Source organism: Narcine bancroftii, chromosome 3, assembly GCF_036971445.1.
Source record: "Narcine bancroftii isolate sNarBan1 chromosome 3, sNarBan1.hap1, whole genome shotgun sequence".
Taxonomy (NCBI): Eukaryota; Metazoa; Chordata; class Chondrichthyes; order Torpediniformes; family Narcinidae; genus Narcine; species Narcine bancroftii.
The window spans coordinates 153,691,379-153,707,709 of record NC_091471.1 but is presented as its reverse complement, the minus strand read 5'-3'; the positions used below and the strand labels follow the sequence as shown (position 1 = coordinate 153,707,709).

The 16,331-nt window shown below is 45.2% G+C and overlaps 1 long non-coding RNA gene across 3 annotated transcripts in view; it reads left to right on the top strand.

The window, feature by feature from the left end:
* The window catches only part of LOC138757694 (uncharacterized), a 41,701-nt gene that overhangs the window by 2,339 nt on the left and 23,031 nt on the right, over nucleotides 1-16,331 (top strand). Inside the window, exons 2-3 of one of the 3 annotated variants that reach the window (XR_011353832.1) lie at nucleotides 2,954-3,020; nucleotides 13,091-13,231. This is a non-coding gene — a long non-coding RNA (uncharacterized lncRNA). Of the gene's footprint in view, nucleotides 1-2,953; nucleotides 3,021-3,052; nucleotides 3,362-13,090; nucleotides 13,232-16,331 lie in introns of those variants that run through there. The other 2 variants (XR_011353833.1, XR_011353831.1) reach the window with 2 other exon arrangements.

Sequence of the window (16,331 nt, the reverse complement as noted above, 5' to 3'; positions counted from 1 at the left end):
CTATTACCGTCCTGTGGCCCCCAACACCCAATCCCGAGCACCTTCCAGTGGTGGGCACTCGGTCCTCGCCACCATCCAGCGGACCCGGCACTCGGTCCCCGGCTATGACCTGAGGCCTCACTACCTTAAGAGTTCCCCCTCCATTGCTGTTCGCGAACCTCACCCCAGATTGCAAATCTATAGCCACCAAGAGTCGGCGCTATAGTTCGGAGGATATGCAATTTATCCGGGCTGAGGTTCACCGACTCCTGACGGAGGGGTTCATAGCCCCTAGCACCAGTCCCTGGGGAAAACAGGTCCTCGTGGTCAGAGGGGCAGGAAACCCCGGGATGGTAATTGACTATAGTCAAACCATCAACCGCTTCGCCCAGCTGGATGTGTACCCGCTGCCCTGTATAGCTGACTTGGCCAATAAGGCCACCAAATATAGAATTTTTTCGACCATTGACCTCAAGTTGGCTTACCAACAACTTCCCCTTTATCCGAGCAATCGAATCTATACAGGATTCAAAGCCAACGGGACACTTTTCCACTTCCAGTGGATATCCTTCGGTGTTACTAACAGTGTCTCTGGAGAGTGATGGACTGGATGGTGGAGGAACACAGGCTGACGGCAACATTCCCCTACCTCAACAATGTCATAATCTGCAACCATGACCACGATGCAAACCTCGCCAAGTTCTTGCATATGGCCAATAATGATGCAGACAGAAGACTGAGAGGAACGATAGGCTTTATTAAGCAAAAGACTGATGGCCCAGGTATAGGCTAGGAAAATGAGGGGGAAGGAGAGGGGACTCGACCTTTATGGCCAGGGATCACATGGGAAGGATCAAGGAAGGAGCTAAGGTAGGGAGACCCCTGGAGGGCAGGCCAGGCAGTACATACAGCCATATCACCACACTGACTTTCACTCAAAAATAGTGTGAAGGCCTAATGCACTGAATGGCATTATATACAGACAATATAATACCTAGAAATTTAAAGCATCCTACTGGTGCCTTCAGGTTTATGTCATGATTTGTGAATACCAGATTTCACTGAAATAAAAACATTCATCTTTCCCGTCTCAACTAACACTTTTTATATATTAGATTCAGATTTATTGTCAGGGTACATACATGACATCACATACAACCCCGAGATTCCTTTTTTCTTGCGGGCACATCAAAATTATCACTAAATGGTAATGTTAAAAAATAAACTGTACAGAATGTAAACATGTAAACAAATAAAAGAACTGTAACCAGATAAGAATGTAAACAAACTGACTGTGCAATACAGAGAGAACAAAAGAAAATAAATAAAGGGCACAAATAAGTGTACTTAAATATGTCCCTGACTGAGTTTGTTGTTGAGGAGTCTGATGGTGAAGGGGTAGCAGCTGCTCCTGTTCTTGGTGGTGTGAGTCATGTGACACCTAGACCTCTTTTCTGATGGCAGCAGTGCTAGATGGTGTGCTCCTTTCATGATGGCTGCTGCTCTTTGATTGCAGCATTCTATGTAGATGGACTCAATAATGGGGAGAGTTTTGCCTGTGATGTCCCGGGGCTGTGTCCACTAACTTTTGGAGGACTTTATGCTCAGGGGTATTGGTGTTCCCATCCAGACCATGATGCAGCTGGTCAGCACATTTTCTACCACACATTTGCAGAAATTTGCCAGGGTTTCTGGTGTCAGTCCAAACCTCCACAAACTCATGAAGAAAGAGAGGAAATTAACCACAAATTCAACTAATTTTTGATCAGTGTATAATTCAGATGATTTTTTTCTTTTGTTACAGTTTCAGTGGAGAGTTTTCCACATTTCAACCATCTGTTTTTCCAGGGTTTTTCCCCCACTTTAGCCAGGGTTTTGAAAAGGTCCCACATGGTAGACTGGTCCAGAGAGTTACATTGCATGGGATCCAGGGTGTGTTGTCAATTGGAGGAGCCAGAGAGTGGTAGTAGAGGGTTGTTAATCTTACTGGTGATACAATGCATAGATCTTAAGAGGAGAGCTTCCTTCCGAAAGATTCTGCACTAGCTCAACATCCTCCTGCAGTGTATGGTATTCCTTCATTGTGTGCAGAAATCAGTGAATAAGCTGAGATGGATTTGATGAAATCCTGTGTTATTGAGCAAGCATCTGATAGAGAAAGGAATGGTGATTTAGGTTGCAACCTTAGACAAGGAAAGCTAGGAAGAGCCGTGAAAGGAGCAGCATGAACTTGTGGGACTGAATAGTCTTCTCTGTCCCACACGATTGTAATCCCGTGTCTGCCTCAATCTACTTCTCTAACAGGTTGAATTCAGACCACATGGTCAGTGACATTTAAAAATGAACATACCTCATTTCGAATGAAACACCATCACCACCCAGGCCATGCCCTTTTCTCACTGGTCCCATCAAGGAGGAGGTGAAGACACACTCAATGTTAGAATGCCATCAGAATGGACAATGACCAATGGACATTACCTCACTTTTTCTCTTCTTTGCACAAATTTATTGCTTTTTCCTTTCTTTTTAAAATATTTTTATTGATTTTAATAAAGAACGTACAAAAATATAATTCAATAAATTAATATGGATAATTACAGAAACTTCATAAAACATTCAAAAACATACTGGTACATAAATTGCAAATCATATCCCCATAATTCATATTCCAAATGGTATATATTTAAAAAATGTAATAACAAAAAAAAAGAAAGAAAATAAAGGATAAGAGGAGAAAAACTCAAAATCCCTGCCTAACAGCATTGCCAGATGCTGTATATTAATGAAAAATGAAAGAAAAAAAAATCTAAAAAGTTGGAAAAAATTTATTGTTTTTTTAAAAATCTTGTATTTATGTAATTGTAATTTTATAGTCATGGTTGCACCTTGTTCTGCATTATATTGCTGCCGCAAAACAACAAATTTCATTGCATATTTTCATGACAAAAACTCGATTCTGATTCTGTCTGGCAAGTGAGCAGATGCTGTGTTTGTAGCAAAAACGCTGGAGGACTCATCAGGTCTTGCAGCATCAATAGAAGGTAAAGATATTCAGTATGCTTCGGATTATCTGAAAACCACTTAACCAAAATTCTCAGCTATCCAAAATTTTTTCCATTGGAAACATGACGTCACAAGTTGAAAAAAAACTTTTCACTCGATGTGCTCATGTGGGGCTCTGAGGCACTGTTGGCACCAGTTTGGTAAGATCAGTGAGGGATTAGAGGAAGTCGGCGGGTCAGGCAGTTCATAGGGAGATTGTTCTTGTTTCGGGTTACTCCCTCCCCTCTCTCTTTCCGTTTCTTCTTTACACTTCACTGCATTTGGTTCTCCGGTGTCCCCAGAGTCAACATCAGAAAATAACTAATTGTGGGGAATTAGGGTAAGTGCAGGGGAGCGAGGGGGGCACTGATTTTTTGGCAGTGTTGGACCTGGGGGTGGGGTGGTGGCAGCAGCATCAGACCGGGCTGGGGGTGGTGGTGGCAGGAGTGGGAACCTTGGGCTCCGGGCAAGGTTGGTGACAGCAGTGGGGAGGTGTCTGGGATCAGAGCCAGGAGCATTGCTGAGGGAGTGGGGGAGAGCAGGAGGAGTGAAGTCTCCCCTGCCTTTTCAGCCTGGCAGTGCCATTGACCCCATGGCCCTCTGTACCGCACCACATATTTTTGAACTGTCCTCTGAGACTATGGTTTCTGTGGCAGATAACTCACAGTTCAAAAACAGGTGCAACTGAATCCCTTGGTCTACACCAGAGCTCCCAACGCCCATTCAGTGTGTGTGTGTGAGGTAAGCCAAGGTAAAGGTTTGGTGTCGGCATTGGGAGCTCTGGTGTAGGCCGAAGGGAGGGTTCGGAGTCAGGCGATGGGAGCTCCAGTCCCCTCCCCAATAAAAGACAACAAACCAGCAGTTGTGTAGCTGAGTTCGTTTATAAATTATTGTTTTGACACTCTTGTGTGTGCCCCCATGCAGTAGGATGGTCTGTCGCAGCTTTTATTTTATATAGCAAATAATTGAACATGGCCTGGAATATTTTTTCCATTTGTATTTTAAAAAATCGGAATTCATAGTACATTTCATGAAAGTCCATTCTTGGGTGGGGTGGATTTGATTCTGTTTGTAAGCCAATTTATTAACTGCATGGTGGTGGATTTAACTCCCTTTTGAACATTAAGATGTAAGATTTTCTCAGATGCTGTGTTGGAAAAGTGTCAGATTTATTTCATAGCTTGCCTCCTTCCCCACAGTCTGCTGCATGACATTTCCTAAAAGGTTATAATGCTTTTTTATGATGAAAAATACAAACCTATATTTTGTTTTGAATCAAGGTAACATTGTTGTTCATTCTATCAATGTGGCCAGGCCTTCAGGAATATAATAGGCCGCAGCGAATTGAAATGTACAAAGGAAATTCCTTGCAAAGCCCATTTTGTTTTATTATTTCGGCCAGTTTAAGAAGCTGACAGAGTCGAGACGTATGCCTTCATGTTGTCAGGTTATTTCCATCCCCTCCTTCCTCACTTCCCCAATCAGTACTTACAATTTTGCCTTGTAGGAGATTCTCAATCTGCAGTAAGTTGTGTTCCTGCAATCTACTCTTCATCTGTTATTGGTGACTTTTCACTGGGAAATACCCATTTTGGTTTTAAATTCCATAAAATAAAAACACATTTTTAAAAAATCTTCATTCCTATCTCTGTTTTATAAACTTAATTTTAATATTGTATTTGGAGTTGGGTTTTTTTTAAGAAAGGATGGAAGGGAGTTTCAAATGCCCACTGTTCTCTATCTGAGGAAGTATTCCCCGACTTCACTCCTGAAAGCCCTGTCTTTAAATGTTGGATTATATCTGCTAATCTCTACACTTGGACCAGAATTTGTTGATCTTTTCCCTTCAGTATTTAGAAACCTTTCATCGGAAGTGAGAATAAATAGTTTTATTTTAGTAGTAGTGTTTCTAAATTAGACCAGTTAATTCTGAAGCTAGAACATTTGTGTAGAACTGTTTTCGTGTTGGCAGCAGTGAAACTGCAATTCTATTTATTATACCTTTTGATGATTTGGATGCAGCTTTTCTCCTTGCTTAAGGCCTAATCATGGAGCCATCTTATAAACAGAATAAACAATATGCATTATCTTGTGTCATTTGGATTCTCACTGAGAATGGGTGTATTTGAGAGAGAGAGAGAGAGAGAGAGAGAGAATGTGTGTGTGTGTGTGTGTGTGTGTGTGTGTGTGTGTGTGTGTTGTGGCACTCCCCCTATCGTTAAAATCCGGTTCTGCCCCTGATCAGAGCAGGGACCTCGGGCTCCCTGGTAGGTTTGGCAATGGCAGTGGGGAGGTTTCGGGGATCAGAGCAGGGACCTTGGGCTCCCAGCCAGGTTCAGCGATGGCAGTTGGGAGGTGTCAGGGATCGGAGTGGGGACCTCAGGCTCCCGAGAAGGTTCAGCAGTGGCAGTGGGAAGGTTTTGTGGATCAGAGCAGGGACCTTGGGCTCCTGGGCAGGTTCAGTGATGAGAGTGGGGAGGTGTCGGGGATCGGAGGAGGGACATTGGGCTCCCTGGCAGGTTCGGCGATGGCAGTGGGGTGATTTCGAGGATCAGTGACAGCTGATATCAGTATCTGCTGATGTTACTGGACTGCTTAAAGCCATTTCTCACTTATCTGAAAAATGCAATTAACTGATGCAGGTCCAATCCTGAGCTTTTCGGGTAATTGGTAACCCTACAGTATTTCCAACATTTTGGGTCTAAGCCCTTCTTCAAGGTATGAACAAAAAGCAGATAGGTGCCTGAATTAAAAGGCTGTGGAGAAAAAAAGAAAGGACAAGGATGGGAAGGGGGTGTGTGGGGGAGAGCACAGACCACAAGTTTACTTGACTATCAGGAAAGCAAAATTATAAATTCTACGAAATGTAGATATTGCCTGAAGAAATGTAGATATTCAGGTGCCTGTCTGTCTTTTGCTCATATCCTGACAAAGGGCCCAGGCCTGAAATGTTGGTTACCCTTTACTTACTATAGATGCTGCATGACCTGCTGAGTTTCTCCAGAAATTTTATGGATTGCATTTGACCCAGCGTCTGCAGACTTTCTTGTTTAACTCAAAAGTAAATGTGCTGTAATAGGTGTTACAGAAATTAAATGGCTCACATTAGAGTATGGCATTTCTACATATAACTAAACTACTGCAATAATACTTAGGTTGGTTATTATCTCACAGCCCAAGTGTTCAGCATTACAAGAGCAGGGTGATGGTTGTATAAGTTTGTTATGAATAACTATGTCAGTGAGGCACCAGGATTAGATATATGATATAGTTTTTTAGCCTTGAAAATCATAAGGAAATAAAAAAATAACATGAAAGACAGGAATGTACCTCTTCTCCTCTGCACCTATGGAGAATTGAAACCAGTCCAAAAGGTTTCATGAGCTGTCATGTTGTTTGCTGATCCACTCATTTTTTTCTTGGCCAGACAAGAACTTATCTCTGCCATCATGAAGGGAGTGGATGCAAACCAAACAAAACCTGTACCTGCACCAGTCTATATTAATTTCCAAACTGACATGCCCAGATAATTAATCGTCTGGAAAAGTAAAACAGACCAATTTCCATCGAGACCTGAAAGATGATTAGAAAAAAAAATAGAGAAATAAGACAACTGAAAAGAAGCTTAAAATATGTAGTTATGGGTTTTTCATGGCAAGAAATAAAAGGTTAATGTTTCAGGTGAAAGACAGATCTGGAGAAGTGAGAAAATAAGTTGTTTTTAAATTGCAAAGAGGAGTAGTGGAGGCAAATTTTCAGGAAATGAGAAAGGATTTAGAAGGTGTGGATTGGGATAATTTATTTTAAGGGAAGGAAGTAACAGATAAATGGAGGATATTCAAAGTGGAAATTTTGAGAGTACAGAGTTGGTATGTCCTCATGAGGATTAAAGGAAAGGTTAGAATATGGTTTTCAAAGAATATCAGGAATTTGGATGTGTACATAAGTATAGACAGCAGGGAATAGATGAAATGCTTGATGAATATAAGGAGTGTAAAAAAATCTTTCAAGATAAAAAATAGAAAAGCTACTTTGATAGGCAAGGTAAAAATAAATCCAAAGAGTTTCTATAGGTACTTTAAAAGAAAAAGAATAGTGAGGGATAAAATTGGGCCCCAAGGATGGGTAGGCTGTGTGAGAAATCAGAAGAGAAGGGGAAATTTTAAATGATTTTTTTTCTTTAGTATTCACTAAGTAAAGGAATATTGAGCCAGATGAAGTAAGGAAATCTGATAGTGAGGTCATGGATAATATACTGATTGATGAGGAAGTAGTATCGGTTATTTTAAAGAGAATAAAGGTGGATAAATCTCTGGGTCCTGACAAGATGTTCCCTCGGACCCTGAGGGAGGTTAGTGTACAAATATGGGGGACTCTGACAGGAATATTTAAAATATCACTGGCTAAACGGGAGGTGCCAGAGGATTGGAGGGTACCTTATGTTGTTCCACTGTTTAAAAAAGGATCTAAAAGTAAATCTGGTAATTATAGGCCTGTGAGTCAGATGTCAATGGAGGGCAAATGAATGGAGAGTGTTCTTAGAGATGGTATATCCCACTGCCACTGCTGAACCTTCTCGGGAGCCTGAGGTCCCCACTCCGATCCCTGACACCTCCCAAGGGTAGGCGGCGGCGGCCCCGATCCGGGCAGGAGCAAGGGGGAGACGGCGGCCCCGGCCTCGGTCGAGTGAGGCAGGCGGAGGCCCTGGTCCGGGCAGGGAGTGGGAGGCGGCGGCCCCAGTCCGGGCACAGAGAGAGCAGCAGCGGCCCCGGCCCCGGTCCGGGCGAAGGGTAGGCGGCGGCGGCCCCGATCCGGGCAGGAGCAAGGGGGAGACGGCGGCCCCGGCCTCAGTCGAGTGAGGCAGGCGGAGGCCCCGATCCGGGCAGAGAGTGGGAGGCGGCGGCCCCAGTCCGGGCACAGGGAGAGCAGCAGCGGCCTCAGCCCCGGTCCGGGCAGTATGGACCAACCTAGGAGGGGAGGCAAGCCCCTCCAGCCCGGGTAAGAAACCTGCATAGGAGAAGGCCACTCCGATATAAAACCTACGACCCAAGGACCTCGCTGCCACGTCCCAGCTTGCTCGGCCACAGCACACGAACCATGGGTGTAAAGGGTGGGGCCAGTACTGCGCGCACTGCACTCCACCTAAAAGCTCCTTTGCGCAGGCCCGAGGACAGGTCCACGTACTCCCACTCCACGTCCTCCCCCTCAAAAGATGCTCACAAACTCAAGCTAGCATGCTGGAACATCAGAACCATGCTAGACAAGGCTGACAGCCACCGACCTGAACGTCGGTCTGCCCTCATTGCACATGAACTCCTCAGACTTGACATCGACATAGCCGCTCTCAGTGAAGTCCGCCTGGCAGATGTAGGCAGCCTCCAAGAACGCGGCGCGGGCTACACACTCTACTGGTCTGGCAAGCCTTCAGATGAACAACGCCTATCTGGTGTAGGCTTCATGGTCAAGAGCTTCATTGCCTCCAAACTCGAAAACCTTCCGACAGGCCTCTCGGACCGAATCATGTCCATGCGACTCCCCCTTCAAAACAAGCGTCGCATCACCCTCATCAGTGCCTATGCTCCAACCCTCCAGGCGGAACCAGCAGAAAAGGACAAGTTCTACACCGACCTGCGCAACCTCATCCAACGCACCCCTACAGCCGACAAGGTTGTCATCCTGGGCGACTTCAACGCTCGCTTCGGCAAAGACTCAGAAACCTGGCCAGGAATCCTGGGCGAGCATGGCGTCGGCAAGTGCAACGACAATGGGCGCCTCCTGTTGGAGCTCTGCGCAGAACAGCGGCTTGTCATTACAAACACCCTTTTTCAGCAAAGGGACAGCCTTAAGACCACCTGGATGCATCCCCGATCCAAACACTGGCACCTCCTGGACTACATCCTGGTGCAAGAAAGTGACAAACGAGATGTGCTCCACACCAGTGTCATGCCTAGCGCAGAATGCCACACTGACCACCGGCTGGTTCACTGCAAGCTCAACCTTCACTTCAAGCCAAAGCCCAGGAACAGTAAAGCCCCCAGAAAGAGGTTCAATGTTGGAAACCTGCAGTCAGACGAAGCGAGAGGAAACTTCCAGGCAAACCTCAAAGCAAAGCTCGACGATGCAACCCGCCTCACAGACCCGTCCCCTGAAACCCTCTGGAATCAGTTGAAGACTACCATACTGCAATCCACTGAAGAGGTACTGGGCTTCTCCTCCAGGAAAAACAAGGACTGGTTTGATGAAAACAGCCAGGAAATCCAGGAGCTGCTGGCAAAGAAGCGAGCTGCCCACCAGGGTCACCTTACAAAGCCGTCCTGTCCAGAGAAGAAACAAGCCTTCCGTCGCGCATGCAGCCATCTTCAGCGCAAACTCCAGGAGATCCAAAATGAGTGGTGGACTAGCCTCGCCAAACGAACCCAGCTCAGCGCGGACATTGGCGACTTCAGGGGTTTCTACGAGGCTCTAAAGGCTGTGTACGGCCCCTCAACCCAAGTCCAAAGCCCGCTGCGCAGCTCAGACGGCAAAGTCCTCCTCAGCGACAAGATCTCCATCCTCAACCGATGGTCAGAACACTTCCAATCTCTTTTCAGTGCAAACCGCTCAGTCCAAGATTCCGCCCTGCTCCAGCTCCCTCAACAGCCCCTAAGGCTAGAGCTGGATGAGGTTCCCACCCTGGATGAGACATATAAGGCAATCGAACAACTGAAAAGTGGCAAAGCAGCAGGTATGGATGGAATCCCCCCAGAGGTCTGGAAGGCTGGCGGCAAAACTCTGCATGCCAAACTGCATGAGTTTTTCAAGCTTTGTTGGGACCAAGGAAAACTGCCTCAGGATCTTCGTGATGCCACCATCATCACCCTGTACAAAAACAAAGGCGAGAAATCAGACTGCTCAAACTACAGGGGAATCACGTTGCTCTCCATTGCAGGCAAAATCTTCGCTAGGATTCTACTAAATAGAATAATACCTAGTGACGCCGAGAATATTCTCCCAGAATCACAGTGTGGCTTTCGCGCAAACAGAGGAACTACTGACATGGTCTTTGCCCTCAGACAGCTCCAAGAAAAGCGCAGAGAACAAAACAAAGGACTCTACATCACCTTTGTTGACCTCACCAAAGCCTTCGACACCGTGAGCAGGAAAGGGCTTTGGCAAATACTAGAGCGCATCGGATGTCCCCCAAAGTTCCTCAACATGATTATCCAACTGCACGAAAACCAACAAGGTCAGGTCAGATACAGCAATGAGCTCTCTGAACCCTTCTCCATTAACAATAGCGTGAAGCAAGGCTGTATTCTCGCACCAACCCTCTTTTCAATCTTCTTCAGCATGATGCTGAACCAAGCCATGAAAGACCCCAACAATGAAGACGCTGTTTACATCCGGTACCGCACGGATGGCAGTCTCTTCAATCTGAGGCGCCTGCAAGCTCACACCAAGACACATGAGAAACTTGTCCGTGAACTACTCTTTGCAGACGATGCCGCTTTAGTTGCCCATTCAGAGCCAGCTCTTCAGCGCTTGACGTCCTGCTTTGCGGAAACTGCCAAAATGTTTGGCCTGGAAGTCAGCCTGAAGAAAACTGAGGTCCTCCATCAGCCAGCTCCCCACCATGACTACCAGCCCCCCCCCACATCTCCATCGGGCACACAAAACTCAAAACGGTCAACCAGTTTACCTATCTCGACTGCACCATTTCATCAGATGCAAGGATCGACAATGAGATAGACAACAGACTCGCCAAGGCAAATAGCGCCTTTGGAAGACTACACAAAAGAGTCTGGAAAAACAACCAACTGAAAAACCTCACAAAGATAAGCGTATACAGAGCCGTTGTCATACCCACACTCCTGTTCGGCTCCGAATCATGGGTCCTCTACCGGCATCACCTACGGCTCCTAGAACGCTTCCACCAGCGTTGTCTCCGCTCCATCCTCAACATCCATTGGAGCGCTTTCATCCCTAACGTCGAAGTACTCGAGATGGCAGAGGTCGACAGCATCGAGTCCACGCTGCTGAAGATCCAGCTGCGCTGGGTGGGTCACGTCTCCAGAATGGAGGACCATCGCCTTCCCAAGATCGTGTTATATGGCGAGCTCTCCACTGGCCACCGTGACAGAGGTGCACCAAAGAAAAGGTACAAGGACTGCCTAAAGAAATCTCTTGGTGCCTGCCACATTGACCACCGCCAGTGGGCTGATATCGCCTCAAACCGTGCATCTTGGAGCCTCACAGTTTGGCGGGCAGCAACCTCCTTTGAAGAAGACCGCAGAGCCCACCTCACTGAAAAAAGGCAAAGGAGGAAAAACCCAACACCCAACCCCAACCAACCAATTTTCCCCTGCAGCCGCTGCAACCGTGTCTGCCTGTCCCGCATTGGACTTGTCAGCCACAAACGAGCCTGCAGCTGACGTGGACTTTTACCTCCTCCGTAAATCTTCGTCCGCGAAGCCAAGCCAAAGAAAGATACAATTATTTGGAAAGACAAGGACTGATTAGGAGGAGTCAACATGGTTTTGTACATGGTGGATCATGTTTAACAAATCTTATAGAGTTTTACGATGAGGTTACTTAGAAGGTTGAGGAGGGGAAGGCTGTGGATGTTGTCTAATAAGACCTTTGACAAGGTTCTGCATAGGAGGTTGGTTAGAAAGGTTCAAGGATTAGGTATTAATGTTGAAGTAATGAAATGGATTCAACAACGGTTGGGTGGGAGATATCTGAGAGTAGTGGAGAAAAATTGTTTGTCAAATTGGAGGCAGGTGCCTCAGGGATCGGTATTGGGCCTTCATAAATCAGAGTATTGAATACAGGAGTTGGGATGTCATGTTGAAGTTGTATAAGGCATTGGTGAGGCCAAAATTCTAAGATGCATTTTTGAACATGAACTCATCTATGCAGAAAATGAACATAAGAATATTAGGTAAATGGAAAGTATTCCCTGAAAGTATTTTGAACAAGATTAGGGAGTTCTCCCCATTTTTCAGGTCAATCATTCAAACACAGCCAACATCATTGCAAGTCATCATTTGGTTAACCTTCTAGTAAGGGATGTATCTCTCCTATTTTCACTGTGTGTGGCTACCCCTTTAGTTTCAAAATGCAATTTTTTCTGTGAAACGTTGCATAAGTGCAAGATCTTTTCCTTTCTAGTTGGTGGGATGAGGAGCGTCAGAAATGCCAGTTTCTCTGGATGAAACGCAAAAAAGATTTATTATGATAGCCTTAGCTGTAGCAAAAAATGTATAATGTCAACATGGATATCAGAAGAGAGCCTGAGAATACAGCAATGGTACATGGAAATGAATAAATGTATTCCATTGGAAAAAAATAACATATAATTAAAAAATTAAAGTCACATTATTTGAACAAATTTGGGAGCCATACATGGAACACAACAGAGAGGGCCTACTGTGGACCTCCATCCCCTAAAATGATAGAATGAGAAGAAGATGAAATGAACAGATCCAGTGTGTAAAAGTAGATGACACAGTTTTCTTGTTTATTTTCATTGAGTGATGACATTATTTAATGGGTTTATTGTATTGTATATGTTGAGTTTGGAGGGGGGTGGGAGGGAGGGGGGAAAAAAGGGGAGAAAATGACACAAATGTTTGTGTGTATTTTGATTAATATGATTCATAGTGTGAAAAATTTAAAAAAATTAAAAAAAGAAATGCCAGTTTCTTTTCAAGTATTTAATTTAAAAAAAAATTGAAGACATACAGCACAGGCCTTTTTGCCCTATGCTGCACAATTACACCCAATTGACCTACAACGCCTGATAGTTTTGAACGGTGGGAGTACCCAGAGGAAACTCACGCAGACATGAGGAGAATGTACAAACTCCTGACAGACAGTGCAGGACTTGAACCCTTGTCCTATTCACTGTAACACTGTAAGCACGAATCGTGCTTTCCATCAGATGAATTTAAATTTGTTGAGAGGTGTTGGAAAACAGGGAGGCTGGTGAGGTGAGATGATCTTTCAGAACCACTGGAATATCAGTACAAAATGACAGCCTACTCCCTTCTGTTCTGCTGTGAAGAGTTTTTTTTAATCTGAACAGGTGCTCCAGACCACCAGGTCAACACACACAGCAGAGAAAGCTGGAAAGTGCTACTTGGTTCGGCTGGGAGTCGGAGGAGGAGCTCGGAGAGAGTCGGGCTATGAGTTGGAGGAGGAGGAGCTTGGTGAAAGTGACGAGAAGGTAAGCTGTAAAAGTCGAGGGCGTACCGAGGCTTGGGCCTACTTGGTTCGGCTGGGAGTCGGAGGAGGAGGAGCTTGGTGAAAGTGACGGGGTTAATTGGTCAAGGGGCCAATAAAAGGAGTGAAAGGGGAGGGAGCGGCCAGTGAGGAGTGGGGGAGTGAAGGAGTGGAGACTTGGGACTTTGGCTTGAGGGACTTCAGTAAGAAGGAGCTCCCTATGTGGTAAGGTGTCCTTTTTGGTTAGTCTTTTAGTATTATTTGTTTAGTTTTTCTTTTTAAATAACCTAAATACATTGAGAAGGGAGGAAATGGAGTCAGCTGGGGTAGTCAAATGCTCCAGTTGTGGGATGTGGGAAGTCAGAGACAGCACAGTTGTTCCTGACGACTACACCTGCAAAAGGTGCATCCAATTGCAACTCATGAGCGACCGTGTTAGGGAGCTTGAGTTGCAATTGGATGAACTGAGGGAAGCAGAGGCAGTGATAGAGAGGAGTTACAGGGAGACAGTCACCCCTAGAAGGCAGGAGTCAGGGAATTGGGTGACTGTAAGGAAAGGAGGGAGAGTGCCAGTGCAGAGTACCCCTGTGGAAGTGCCCCTCAGCAACGTATTCAGCATTGGATACTGCTGGGGGCAACAGCCTACCAGAGACGTCATGGGGGGTCAGGTCTCTGGCACAAGGGCTGCCCCTGAGGCTCAGAAGGGAAGGAGGGATAAGAACAGGGTAATTGTGGTTGGGGACTCACTTGTCAGAGGGACAGATAGGAGGTTTGTTGGATGAGATCGGGGATCCAGGTTGGTCTGTTGCCTCCCTGGTGCTAGGGTCAGGGATGTCTCTGATCGAGTTCACAGAATTCTGCAAGGGGAAGGTGAGCAGCCAGAAGTCGTGGTCCATGTGGGGACCAATGACTTTGTTAGAAGTGGGAATGAGGTCCTGAAACAGGAATACATAGAATTAGGCAGGAAGAAAAAAAACAGAACCTCTAAGGTAGTAATCTCTGGATTGCTGCTGGTCCCGTGCTAGAGAGGGTAGTAATAGGAGGATGTGGAGGATGAATGCGTGGCTAAAGAGCTGGTGCAGGGGGCAGGGGATAAGATTTTTGGATCATTGGGATCTCTTCTGGGGTAAGTCAGACCTGTACAAAAAGGGACGGACTCCACTTGAACTGCAGGGGGACCAATATCCTGGCAAGCAGATTTGCTAGAGCTGTGGTGGAGGGTTTAAACTAATTTGGCAGGGGGGTGGGGAGCAGAGTTTGCGAGCAGTGTCTAGGGTGCATGGTCCCTAGTTAAGAATGATAAAGGTAACAAAGGAAGGATGGAGGTTAAGTTAAAGGGTAGAATAGAGAATATATGTGAGGGTCATTCTCTGAGGCGTGTATTTTAATGCAAGAAGCATAGTGAACAAGGTAGATGAGCTTAGAGCATGGATTGGCACTTGGAATCATGATGTTGTGGCAATTAGTGAGACCTGGTTACAGGACTGGCAACTAAATATTCCAGAATACAAATGTTTTAGATGTGATAGAACAGGGGGTAAAAAAGGGGGAGGAGTTGCTCTGCTTGTTAAGGAGGACATTACTGCCGTGAGGTGGCAGGATGGTTTGGAGGGATCATCCAGTGAGGCTGTTTGGGTGGAATTGAGGAGTGGATGAGGCATGAGAGTACTAATAGGAGTGTATTATAGACCACCAAATGGGCCAAGAAAATTGGAAGAATAAATTTGTAAGGAGATAGCATATATGTGTAATAAACATAAGGTAGTGATGATGGGAGATTTTAACTTCCCTCTCATTGATTGGGATACCCATACATTAAGAGGGCTGGATGGGCTAGAGTTTGTCAAATGTGTGCAAGATAGATTTTTTAAATCAATATGTAGAGGAACTGACTCAGGACGGTGTAATGCTGGATCTCCTGTTAGGGAATGAGATAGGTCAGGTGTCTGAGGTTAATGTTGGAGAACAAATTGGGTCTAGTGATCACAACTCTATTAGTTTTAGGGTAGTTTTAGGGAAGAGCAAAGAAGGGCCTAAAGTTGAGGTTCTAGATTGGAGAAAAGCAAATTTCGAAGGAATGAGAATGGATTTGGGGAGTATTGAGTGGGTCATGATTTTTTTCAGGAAAGGATGTAAATGAAAAATGGTGAATATTCAAAGAAGAAATTTTGAGAGTACAAAGTAGGTATGTCCCAGTGAGGATCAAAGGAAAGGCTGGAAGTCATAGGGAGCCTTGGTTTTCGAGGAATATTAGAAATTTGGTTAGGAGAAAGAGGGAGGTGTACAAGAGGTATAAACAGCAGGGTGATGAGAAATTGAAAGAGGACTACAAGGAGTGCAGAAAAAATCTCAAGAAAGAGATTAGAAAGGCCAAAAAGAGGCACAAAGAGGCTTTGGCAGGCAGAGCAAGAATAAATCCAAAGGATTTCTGTAGGTACATTAAAAGTAAAAGATTAGTGAGGGATAAAATTTGACCCCTTGTCAATAGGGAGGGTAGGCTATGTGAAAAATCAGAGGAGATGGGGAAAATGTTAAATGATTTCTTTACCTCGGTATTTACTAGGTAAAAAAATATTGTACCAGTTGAAGTAAAGAAAAAGTGGGAGGTCATGAATCATATAAGGATAACTGAGGAGATAGTGATGGCAGTGTTAAAAAAGATAAAGGTGAACAAATCTCCGGGTGCCAACAATGTATTCCCAAGGACACTCAGGGAGGCTAGTGTACAGATAGTGGGGCCATTAATAGAGATATTTAGGATGTCACTGGTCATGGGGGTAGTGCCAGAGGATTGGAGGGTGGCTCATGTTGTTCCGCTGTTTAAGAAAGGGTCCAAATATAAGCCAGGAAATTATAGACCTGTGAGTCTGACGTCTGTGGTGGGTAAGTTGATGAAAAGTGTTCTGAGGGATGGCATTTACAACTATTTGGAAGAACAGGGATTGATAGGAAGTAGTCAGCATGGTTTTGTCAGGGGTAGATCATGCTTAACATACCTTATAGAGTTTTCGAGGGGGTTACAAAAAAGATTGATGAGAGAAGGCTGTGGATGTTGTCTATTTAGACTTTAGTAAAGCTTTTGACAAAGTTCAGCACAGGAGGTT